This window comes from Hyperolius riggenbachi, chromosome 10 (genome assembly GCF_040937935.1).
Source record: "Hyperolius riggenbachi isolate aHypRig1 chromosome 10, aHypRig1.pri, whole genome shotgun sequence".
NCBI classification, from domain to species: Eukaryota; Metazoa; Chordata; class Amphibia; order Anura; family Hyperoliidae; genus Hyperolius; species Hyperolius riggenbachi.
The window spans coordinates 221,006,682-221,018,805 of NC_090655.1; the positions used below are offsets into that span (position 1 = coordinate 221,006,682).

The 12,124-nt window shown below is 46.6% G+C and overlaps 1 protein-coding gene across 3 annotated transcripts in view; it reads right to left on the reverse strand.

Moving 5' to 3' along the window:
- Window positions 1-10,243, reverse strand: part of LOC137534538 (zinc finger protein 84-like) — a 38,416-nt gene extending 28,173 nt beyond the window's left edge. The window contains exon 1 of one of the 3 annotated variants that reach the window (XM_068256080.1): window positions 10,156-10,243. The gene's annotated coding sequence lies outside the window, so the exon portion shown is untranslated. Of the gene's footprint in view, window positions 1-7,496; window positions 7,727-10,155 lie in introns of those variants that run through there. The other 2 variants (XM_068256079.1, XM_068256078.1) reach the window with 2 other exon arrangements.
- Between the last annotated feature and the right edge of the window lie 1,881 nt (window positions 10,244-12,124).

The window sequence follows — 12,124 nt, forward strand, 5'->3', positions numbered from 1 at the left end:
ACAAGCTCATCACGTGGCAGTTAGGAGGGCACAGTACGCTAATGAGCCTGCGCATGCAGTGTGCATGGTAGTATTTTTACTGGGACGGTACAGGCAAATACAAGGCCGGCGCTTCCATAAGTCATTTGCCGAATTACACACAACAAAACATTTGCTTATAAAAATAAAAGGAAATAAAATAGAAGTAGAACGTTACTCTGTGTAATGTCTAATTTCTGGCGTGGGAGGACGCGATGCTGATTACCGTATATACTCGCATACAAGCCGAATTTTTGACCCCCAAAAAGGGGGTCAAAAGTTGGGGGGTCGGCTTGTATGCGAGTCTTCCCTGGTGGTCTAGTGGTGGGTGGTCCGCGCCCCGCTCCCCCCCTCCCCGCTTCCCCCGCGGCCGCCGCTGCTATTTTACCTTCTTAGACAGCGGCCGCTTCCTAATCCGCGTTCCTCTTCTTTCTCAGAGTGTCAGTGTATCACAGCAGCGCGCCGGGCGCTGCTGCTGTGACGATGCAGGGGGCAGGAAAGAGCGGTTCCCTTGGTAACGGCGATACAGATCGCCGTTATAGGGAGCCGCGCTATTTCCTGCCCCCTGCATCGTCACAGCAGCAGCGCCCGGCGCGCTGCTGTGATACACTGACACTCTGAGAAAGAAGAGGAACGCGGATTAGGAAGCGGCCGCTGTCTAAGAAGGTAAAATAGCAGCGGCGGCCGGGGGGGGGAGCACTACCCACCTATGCTGGGCACTATACTCGCTAAACTGGGCACTATACTAGCTAAACTGGGCACTATACTGGCTAAACTGGGCACTATACTAGCTAAACTGGGCACTATACTGGCTAAACTGGGCACTATACTGGCTAAACTGGGCACTATACTGGCTAAACTGGGCACTTTACTAGCCATACTGGGGCACTATACTGGCTAAACTGGGCACTATACTGGCTAAACTGGGCACTATACTGGCTAAACTGGGCACTTTACTAGCCATACTGGGGCACTATACTAGCTAAACTGGGCACTATACTGGCTAAACTGGGCACTATACTAGCTAAACTGGGCACTATACTAGCTAAACTGGGCACTATACTAGCTAAACTGGGCACTATACTAGCTAAACTGGGCACTATACTGGCTAAACTGGGCACTTTACTAGCCATACTGGGGCACTATACTAGCTAAACTGGGCACTATACTAGCTAAACTGAGGCACTACCTACCTATACTGGCTATACTGGGCACTTTACTAGCTATACTGGGCACTTTACTAGCTATACTGGGCACTATACTAGCTATACTGGACACTACCTACCTATACTGGGCACTATACTAGCTATATTGGGACACACTGGGGGGCTGCACCAATCCAGCATTTCCTACCCCCGGCTTATATGGGGGTCAATCATTTTTCCCTGTTTTTTTCAGGGAAAAGTTGGGGGTCGGCTTATATGCGGGTCGGCTTATATGCGAGTATATACGGTAGATCAGAATAACTGGTGCTAAATGTAGCAACCTCCACACTTACTGATCATATGGGTCTTCTCTCATTTTTAGCATAATGTCTGGTACACACCATGCAATTTCCCATCAGATCAATGGGTTGAATCAATCATTTCCAAATGGTCCGAACAAGCAGCCTGTAGGTTTCAAATGTCCAAATTTGCATGTTTGAAAGCACTGCAAATCCCCCTAGACTTTTAAGTATGCCTCATATGCAGTCTGTAATTACTACCCAATTTGGGTTAGCACATAGCCACATATTTTCTCATCAGAGCTGCACACTATGGGACGTGATAACTTGCACATGATACAAAGTTTTAGTTCATTTGGGGCATGTTTTATCAGAGTATATATGGCAAGTTTGGTTTACCTAGGGCCAATCAGAAAAGGTAGGGTTTACATTTTGCTAGTTCGGACACACAGGAGTTTCAAAAATGTTCAACTGGTGCAAAGTTTGGGGACTCCTTGCACTATATTCTCTGCTGTGATGACCTGGCTGGGTTCTGTCTAATATGTGTAGAGGCTTAAAGGCGCGTACACACGCCGGATTCCAGTAAACGCCGGGTCATCAGACCAGCCCGTGGGGCGGATCTGTCAAAACCAGCCTTGGATCTGTCAAAACCAGCCTTATCAGCCTGCCGACAGACTGTACACCCAGGAAAACTGTTGCTAGAACGGCCGCCCTGCGGGCGGGTCTGACAACCCGCCGTTTGAATAAATCAGGCGTGTGTAAGCACCTTAAGACTATGGCAGGGATTAGAGTGCGGGCTCCAATGAAGGGACAGTTAGCAACATGACTATAGACTATAGAAGAAAAAACATAGAAATGCACAGAAGAATGCATTGCCTTTTTCATGCTTCTTTGTGTGTATTTGCATTTTCTGTTCAGTGGGTCACACAGTCATTGCAATGTAAATGCACGCATCTCCACATAATAACGTGTGTAGCAGTACATTTACAAACACAGTGCAGAGAATTGGAGCATCCCTTCTAATGCTAATATGTGTGTACTATGGCAGCAGGCAGTTTGGAAAATGCATGTGCTTACAAGTGTATTTGGTGTGTATGCACTTTTATTATTAGTATTTATATAGTGCTGACATCTTCCGCAGCACTGCACAGAGTATATTGTCTCGTCACTTTACTGTCCCTCAGAGGGGCTCACAATCTAATCCCTACCATAGTCCTATGTCTGTATCATGTAGGGTATGTATCTTAGTCAAGGGTCAATTTTAGGGGGAAGCCAATTAACTTATCTGTATGTTGTTGGACTGTTGGAGGAAACTGGAGTGTATGGAGGAAACACACACAGACATGGGGAGTACATACAAACTCTGTGCAGATGGTGCCCTGGCTGGGATTGGAACCGGGAACCCAGCGCTGCAAGGCGAGAGCGCTAACCACTACACCACTATGCACCCTCATTATACACAATAATAGATCAATACATAGATAAACATGCAAATACACACATTTTAGATTTCCTAGACGACAGTCCACTAATCTTACATTATAATATTCTCTGTGTAACATTTCACAGAGTATATGCTAGTCTAGATATAACAGAACCATTCATGGGATCTCTATTGGCTTTGAAATGATGGGTCGCACCGTATGTACCATACTATTGCTAACCTAGAGACAACAGTAACAATGCTGTACAACGTATTCTCCATATTCATAAAGCTGGCCAGACATGCATTATTTTTTTCTAATCAATTTGATCCCATCGAATCAGGCAGTAATCTATTGGGCGCTAGTATGGTTGAGGTGAGCCAATGAGAAAGTCCATTGGGAAATTCCTCTAACGTAATTGGGTGGACAGCGCCCTGCTAGGTTTCAGGTATATTGTAGTAATATTATGCCCACACTATTTGGCTAATTAGAGTAATGTAAGTTGTGTGATTGGAGAACTGTTCCCTATGGACTTTCACACTGGCTTATCTCAACCATGATAGCTCCCTCTATTGCTCCAACATATCCAATCGATTGACTTTTGCGCAGTTTATTGACTAAATGACAAGTGAAGCAAGAGATATATGGAGGCTTTCATATTTATTTCCTGTTAAGCAATACCAGTTGCCTGGCTATCCTGCTGATCCTCTGCCTCTAACGCCGGGCATACACTGCTCATTTATGCGGCTCGATTAACAGCCGGATCGACTCCCGCCGCGTCCCCGCGCGCCTGGATCGATTCCCGCTCGTCCCTGCGGGCGAGTCCTTATCTTCCGCTCATTTTCCGCTATTGTCCGCCCGCGGGTATCGAGCGGGGAATCGATCCGGCAGGCAATCGGACCTGTCGGAAATTATCAATCGAGCCATCAGCGGCTCGATTGATAAAAAGTATCGACCCGTGTATGCCCAGCATAATACTTTTAGCCATAGACCCTGAACAAGCATGCAGCAGATCAGGTGTTTCTGACATTGTCAGATCTGACAAGATTAGCCGCATGCTTGTTTCTGGTGTGACTCAGACATTACTGCAGCCAAATAGACCAGCAGGACAGCCAGGCAACTGGTACGGTCTAAGGCTTCTTGCACACAGGGACGTTACAGGCACACGTTAGTGCAGCCTGTAATGCTCCCCCAACGCACAGCAATGTAACACAAGTGGGCTGTTCACACTGCCCACGTTGCGTTACATTGTAACGCAGCAAAGTGCTGCATGCTGTGCGTTCTACGTGGCTAAGCCGCGTTAGACTGTTTGCACATGCTCAGTCATGTTGTGGAGGAGGGGAGAGCGGCCGGGCACATGGCTATTTAATATTCACTGCACTCAGTGACGTGTAGTGTTTACTTCCTGGAGCGGCCGCTTTATGCGGCGATTGGCCGGGCGGGACCACGTGATGCCGCATGCGTCCAAGAGTACGCATCACGGATGCCAGAGTGAGCTGCACAATGCGGCTCACTCCGACGTCCACACCAGAGAGCACCAGGCGTTGCGTTAGGGGCATGTTATGTGCCCTATATCGTCCCCTAAACGCAACGTCCTGGTGTGTGACTAGCCTAAAAGGAAATAAAAATGGCAACCTCCATATCACTCTCACTAAAGTCTGGTACACACATCCAATTTTACCACCTCCATACAGTGCAAGAGCTTACGTATACAACCTGTTCATAGCATTCAAAATCTGTTCGCCCTCCAACTACATAAAGGTGGTAAAATTGGTTAATCATTGGCCAATTTTTATTTAAGGTGTGTACCAGGATTAAAGGTGGCCATACATCAGGCGACTTGTCCGCTGATCGACCATCCAATTCAATTATTATAATCTAATTGGATGAAAATCGTTGCCGCCAAGTGCATGCCCGACTAACCTTTGTCTATCGCGCATGCTGCAAGATGTCGGGCCGAAGTTGGTTGGTCGAAGTGCGCCTCGGTACGGTGACGATTTCTGGAATGAGTGACGATGAAACCCCTGAATGTATAAATGTGCCCCCACCAGTGTGTGCATTTATACGTTACCTGTCTGGTAACAGCCTTCATGCAGTGTCCCGTAACCCCTCGCCCCGCTTTCCGTACACGCTACTGGCACATAGCATCTGACGTCCGCTATACGCCGACGTCAACCACTATGCGCCAGTAGCGTGTATGGAGAGCTGCCCAGAGGTTACGGGACACTGCATGGAGGCTGTTACTAGACAGGTAACGTATAAATGGACACACTGGTGGGGGCACATTTATACATTCAATGGGAGCGGTGGGCTCAGCCGATTCCCTGAAGATTTAATGCTGAAATCGGACGAGAATCGGCCTGTAGTTTATGGGCAGAATCAACAATCGACAAATTTATCTCTAATCAGATTCGATTAGAGATAAATTTGTCTCTTTGTCGATTCTGCCCATAATCGGCAGGTGTATGGCCACCTTAAAGGGCCACTTAAGTCAAACAAAAAAAAATGAGTTTTACTCACCTAGGGCTTCCAATAGCCCCCTGCAGCTGTCCGGTGCCCTCGCCGTCTCCCTCCAATCCTCCTGGTTCCGCCAGCAGCCACTTTCTGTTTCGGTGACAGGAGCTGACAGGCTGGGGACGCGAGTGATTCTTAGCGTTCCCAGGCACATTAGCACCCTCTATGCTGCTATATGGTATATGATATATGCTATAGCAGCATAGATGGCGCTATTGTGGCCAGGAACGCGAAGAATCACTCGCGTCTCCATCCTGTCAGCTCCTGTCACCGAAACAGGAAGTGGCTGCCGACGGGGCCAGGAGGATCGGAGGGAGACGGCACCGGACAGCTGCAGGGGGCTATTGGAAGCCCCAGGTTTGACTTAAGTGTCCCTTTAAGAGTCTGATTGTGCATGTGCAGTGGGGGTGGGGCAGGAGCAGTGAGGGGTTGATTGCCTATAGCATTGCACTGCACAATATAATGGTAAAGGTAGCCCATACATCTAGCGATGATGGGCAGAGTCAACCAAGAGACAAATTTCTCTCTAATGTAATCTGATTAGATAGAGATCTGTTGGCTGCTCATACACTGCAGGCCGATTCCTGATCAATTTCAAGCTGAATTAGATTCAGAATCGGCCTTGTGATGCCGCACTCGACTGCCTCTCTGCCCCAACGCTATCCCCCAATGTTAAATGCCCCCCCCCCCCCCCCCGATGCCGAGTGCAAGTTATACAACCTGTCGCGTTTGTCGATCCTCCTGAAATTGCTCGCTGTTACCGCCGCACACCCGATCGAGCAAGTCGGCCCTACATCTTGCAGCATGTGCGATCGACTTATTGTCAGTCGGGCATGCATTATTTGGCAGCACCGATTTTCATCCGATTCGATTATAATAATCTATTCAGATGGTCGATCTGCTGCCAAGTCGCCTGATGTATGGCTACCTTAAGGGCTTGTTCACACCTAAGCGGGAATAGTGCGATTCCCGCTAATCGCTAAAGCGCTAGCGTTTTTCAAAAACGCTAGTGCTATTTCAGTCTATGGCAGTGTTCACACTTGAGTGATTAGCGATAATCGTGGGCGTTCCGTGATTATCGCTAATCGCAAACGTGTTACATGCAGCAGTGTTCTCCCCAGGATTTTTTTCCAGCCGGGTGGCATGAAAAAGTAGCCGGGTGGCATGAAAAAGTAGATGGGTGGCGTGCGACGGGAAAGTGCAGGACAAGTGCAACTCTGCTTACAGCATAGGGGGAGGATGAGGAGACGAGCCGATGTACGATGCAATTTACAGATTTACTGTCGGATGGACTATTTCCAACATGTTTAATCTGATTTTCAATCGATTTTCCGTTTACTTCTATGGGAAATCGAGCTGAAATTTGATCAGAAATCAGATTGGACATGTTGGAAATAGTCCATCTGACAGTAAATCTGTCAGAAAATTGCATCATGTGTACATAGCATTAGGGAGAAAGTATTTCAGATTATGGTGCTCAGGTTCCTTTAAAGCAGACCAGCACTCAGAACTTCCTCTCTTCTCTAAAAGATAAGCAACAACATAATACATTTTAATGGAAGACATTTCATTGTTACAGCTGATACAAATTCTACAATAAATCTGCACTGTTTCTACTTCCTGCTTTCAAGGAAGCAGACATTGTTAACCTCCTGTGCTTTCAAATTAGTTTATCTGCCATAGCAGTCAGGTGACACGGGAGAAATAAAACTACAAATTGTGATTAGACAAGAGGGGTAATTAGACAGGCCAGACTATAAATACATGCAGGGTACATTTCACTGTTTTCCTTCTATGCAAGAGTTCGGGTCCACTTTGTTCCTGCAGACTGATTGTTGAAGGGGGAGGGGGATCATTACTGACAGGATGCAAGCTGGGGGGTAGATACAGACACAGCAGGAGAGAAGATTGCTGTTTTTTTTACTTTACGTTTGGGACTCCGGAGCAGAAAAGAGCTGAGTGCAGAGGAGGCTGCCTCCGAAACACCCTGTCACTCTACATGCCCTGTAATGCTCGATCATCCCCCCCCCCCCCCCGAACGTAAACAAAAGAAAGCAAACGGTGTAGCAAACATCTGAGCTCTGAAGTTATATCACCTCTCCTAGCTGGATTAGACCAGCAGCTCCTTATCTAAATGGTTGTTATCTGCTGTCTGCAGGGATGGTGATTGAAGGAGTCGCTTCTGACTGTCCCTGATTGCAGAATGAACGCACATGGTCTCTCTCTCTCCTCTTGTAACTTCTGAATCTGCAGTAGTGATGGGTCGTTCGCGAACGAGCCGGCTCTTTGCTGTGAACGACAAGAGCCGGCTCTCAGTTTTAAAAGAGCCGATGCCTCAGCCGCCTCACACAGCTCTGCTTTGCTGTCTAATAAAGGGCGCTGAGGCATGCTGGGAGATGTAGTCCTGTAGTTGCAGCTTGTAGGAGTGTATGGAGCGGAGCAGAGCAGTAGCAGGAGGGATTGCCCCAATCAGCGAAGCAGTCTGGAGTTGTCATGGTGACGGGGGCGGGGCTTTTACTCCAATTCTGAGTGGTGTCCAGTGATATTGAATGAAGAGCCGATTGAGAGCCGTAAGAGCCGGCTCTTTAATGGGAGCCGATTCAGAAGAGCCGATTCTCTGAGAAGAGCCGGAATTCCCATCACTAATCTGCAGGCTGCTGAGAAAGATGTGTGGGCGTGCTTGCTTGGCTGCTTCTCTTTCCATTGGCCAGAGAGCTGCCAGCATAAAATAAAGCCTGTTTCATTGGAGGGCGGGAGGCAGAGACAGAGCAGAAGTTTCCAGCTACATGATGTGCATGGTGCCGCCCCTTACAACCCGCCCAGCCAATCCCTGCTCCAACAGACCAGACAGCGTGAGGTGACAAGCAGAGGAGCGCTCCTCAGCTCCTGCAGTGTACAGCGTCAGCTCTCCCTATTGTGTGAGAGCTGGACGCTGATTGCTAGTAGGCAATGGAGCGCTCCTGCCTGGGTTTTTTTGCAGCTGGGTGGGTAATTGACAGCTGGGCGGGGTCTGAAAACAGCCGGGCGGCCCGCCCACTTAATTGGCCCTGGGGAGAACACTGTGCAGCATTTTTCTGCAATTTTGGAGCGATCGCCATTAGCATATATAGAAACACTAATCGCAATCTTTCCACAAAAAAAAACCCGCAAATTTTTACAGTGATTTTTTTCCCCCATTAAATTGCGAAAAAAAATCACCCACGGAAGAGTGGTTAGCGAGCTTAGGTGTGAACGAGGCCTTAGGGTTCAATGCCCGATAGATTTTTTTTGCTGTAATCTACCAATTCTAATAGCAACTGACATGAGGATAGGTATTAATCCCTATCAGATGAAATTTCGATAAGATACGGAAAATCAGCTTGGCATGTCTAGCCCTAAACAACCCAATGGCATAATGTAGGGATAACAGTAACAATACTTTAAAGGACTACCAAGGCAAATGATGATAATCTATTTTTACTCTATTACTTCCTGACCCCGCAGCCAGGAACAGTTCTCCAGTTTCCTGCTGGGTCTACTAAAGTAGACTAGTGCCCACTTTTTCCCCTTCAAATACAGTTTAAGGCTCCCTGCACGCGATTCCGATTTTTAATCGTTACTGCATGCTGCGTTTTTTCCTCCGTTTTTCTGTTGATTACATTTAATGAAAATCGGAATCGCAAAACGGATTTGCAGTGTGCAGGGAGCCTAGGGGCCTGTTTCCACTACACGCAGATTCTGCATGCAGAAAACTGACTCCAATGAATGTCTATAGACCTGTTTCCACTGAACGCGATTTTTCTGATGCAGATTTCCCATAGGCATTCATTGGAGTCAGTTTTCTGCATGCAGAATCTGCGTGTAGTGGAAACAGGCCCTAAAGGATACTTTGGTTCTCATGAAAATTTAAAAATAGGGGGTGCAGGCATGTGTACTGGGCTCTCCTCATGCCCATGGCCCCCCTTTCCCCTCCATTATAATGCACCAATCCTCCAAAGCTACTTCCTAGTCTGGAGGGTTGATGAAGACTGCGCAGGTGCTGCCCAGCGACGCGCATCCTGTGATCACGCGCCCACGGCTTGTCGGCGCAGGCGCACCACGTCACAACTGCGTACTGCTCCTGTACAGAGCACTGCCAGCCACGTGATCAAAGGACATGCATTGCAGGGCAGCACCTGCGCAGTCTTCGCCAGCCCTCCGGACTAGGAAGGACCCGCTGCATCATAAACGAGGGGGGCAGAGGAGAATAGGGTGGGCATGATGAGAGCCCACTACATATGCCTACACTCCCCGTTTTTAAATTTTCATGAGGACTAAGGTAACAGTAATAGTACTGCTGAGTGCATGATATTCCATACTACCAATAACATAGGAAAATAACCAGTGGCATAGCTAAGGAGCTGTGGGCCCCGATGCAAGTTTTACAATGGGGCCCCCCCAAGCACTCTATACATAGCAATTGATACGGTGCACCAAACCTGCCAATGGCAACTACAGTGTCAGAGGTGCAAGAAGGGGATGGGGAGCAGATACTATTCATAGTATCTATAGAAGTGATTATTATGAGCACAGGACCAATAGAGCTAATACTGTAGTTGAGGGAGGGCCCCGGTGCAGTGGCTACCTCTGCACCCCCTATTGCTACACCCCTGAAAATAACCATAAATATATCTTTATACAAAACTGCTTGTCTGCTTTGTTCTGCAGTGGCAGGTAAAAAAATTGCTATAACTAGATATATTGATTGGCCACATAAACAGTGCGCGCTGAACTCACCTCCAGCCTCTCTCCTCCAAACTTCACTCGCTGAATGAGAAGCGCGGTAAACTAAGTCCAATGTAATGAATACCCCACAGCACGCCTCCTCACCTCCCCCAGTGCTCATGTGCTCTGTCTGCCGTGGTATTTGGTCCCAAGAAGAGAGCTCAGTAGAAGCCTTCCTCTGCTGCAGAGGGAATCACCCTCGTGGACTGAGCGCCCTCTGCTGGTCATATTGAAAACTATTTGCAATTTTAGTGTATGGAAAGTTTCTCAGTTGTGTCTTCCCTTTTGAGATAAAGGCCCACTCAATCTCAATTGACATCGGTTGGTCTTAAGCTACGTACACACATGCAACCACGATCGTTCGTTGTCAACGACAAACGAACTTTCAATTGATGAAAGAACGACCTAAGTAAAGTCAGTTTTAAAAGGTGTGTAAAGATCAGATCGTTAGAACGAACGTTACATCACGTAAAAGTAACTACTGCGCCTGCGCATAAAAATGAAAAGTTCCATGGAGAAATAGTGAAATGCGCATGTCAAGCCTAGTACGAACGATCGTTTCCAACGATGTACTACTTTTGCAAACGATCGTCGTTGGGAAAAATCCACCAAGCTAGATCATTCGTTTTGAACGATCTAGCTCGTCCGTCATTAGACTACATGGTCGCTGGCTGCTTTTTTTCAAACGATCGTCGTTTGAAAGGATCGGGGAACGAACGTTTCAAACGACTATAGTCGCATGTGTGTACGCACCTTTAGGCTGCTGGGCTGTATGGATGAGGGGTCCGCTGACAGAGGCAATGCGAGAAGGGCGGGAGGGCAATGGAGCTGCGCAGAAGTGCTGTAATGCTGCAGATGGAGCCAGTGGTGAAAACATTGCTATCGGCTGTTGATCCACATGGAGGATTGTTGCTGGCCAGAGGGCTGTCAGACTGCTAACACACACATTACGCAGTTCTGCATTCCATGCATCGTGTAACTACAGCCTGGTACACACACTTGATTAAAGTCGGCTGAGGAGGCCGATAACCACCGCTTAACCACTTCAGCCCTCAGTCGTTTTCACTTTATGCATCTGAGCAATGTTCACCTCCCATTCATTAGCCTATAACTTTATCACTACTTATCACAATGAACTGATCTATATCTCGTTTTTTCCGCCACCAATTAAGCTTTCTTTGGGGGGGGGGGGTACATTTTGCTAAGAGCCACTTTACTGTAAATGCATTTTAACAGGAAGAATAAGAAAAAAACGGAAAAAATCCTTATTTCTCAGTTTAAAATAATACATGCCTCCATAATTAAAACCCATGTATTGTATTTGCCCATTTGTCCCGGTTATTACTCCATTTAAATTATGTCCCTATCACAATGTATGGCGACAATATTTTATTTGGAAATAAAAGTGCATTTTTTTCAGTTTTGCATCCACAAGGTTATAATAAAAAAAAAATAGAAATATTTCATCTTTACATAGATATTTAAAAAGTTTAGAACCTTAGGTAAATATTTGTGTTTTTTGTTTTTTTTATTGTAATGTTTTGGGGTTGTTTTTTTTGTTTTGTTTTTTTATTAAACATTTTATGTGGGTATTTTTGGGAGAGTGGGATGGAAATAGTATTTTTTTTTTTTTTTTGTAAATACAGTACAGACCAAAAGTTTGGACACACCTCATTCAAAGAGTTTTCTTTATTTTCATGACTATGAACATTGTAGATTCACACTGAAGGCATCCAAACTATGAATTAACACATGTGGAAGTATAGTACATAACCAAAATGTGTGAAACAACTGAAAATATGTTATATTCTAGGTTCTTCAAAGTAGCCATCTTTTGCTTTGATTACTGCTTTGCACACTCTTGGCATTCTCTTGATGAGCTTCAAGAGGTAATCACCTGAAATGGTCTTCCAACAGTCTTGAAGGAGTTCCCAGAGATGCTTAGCACTTGTTGGCCCTTTTGCCTTCACTCTGCGGTCCA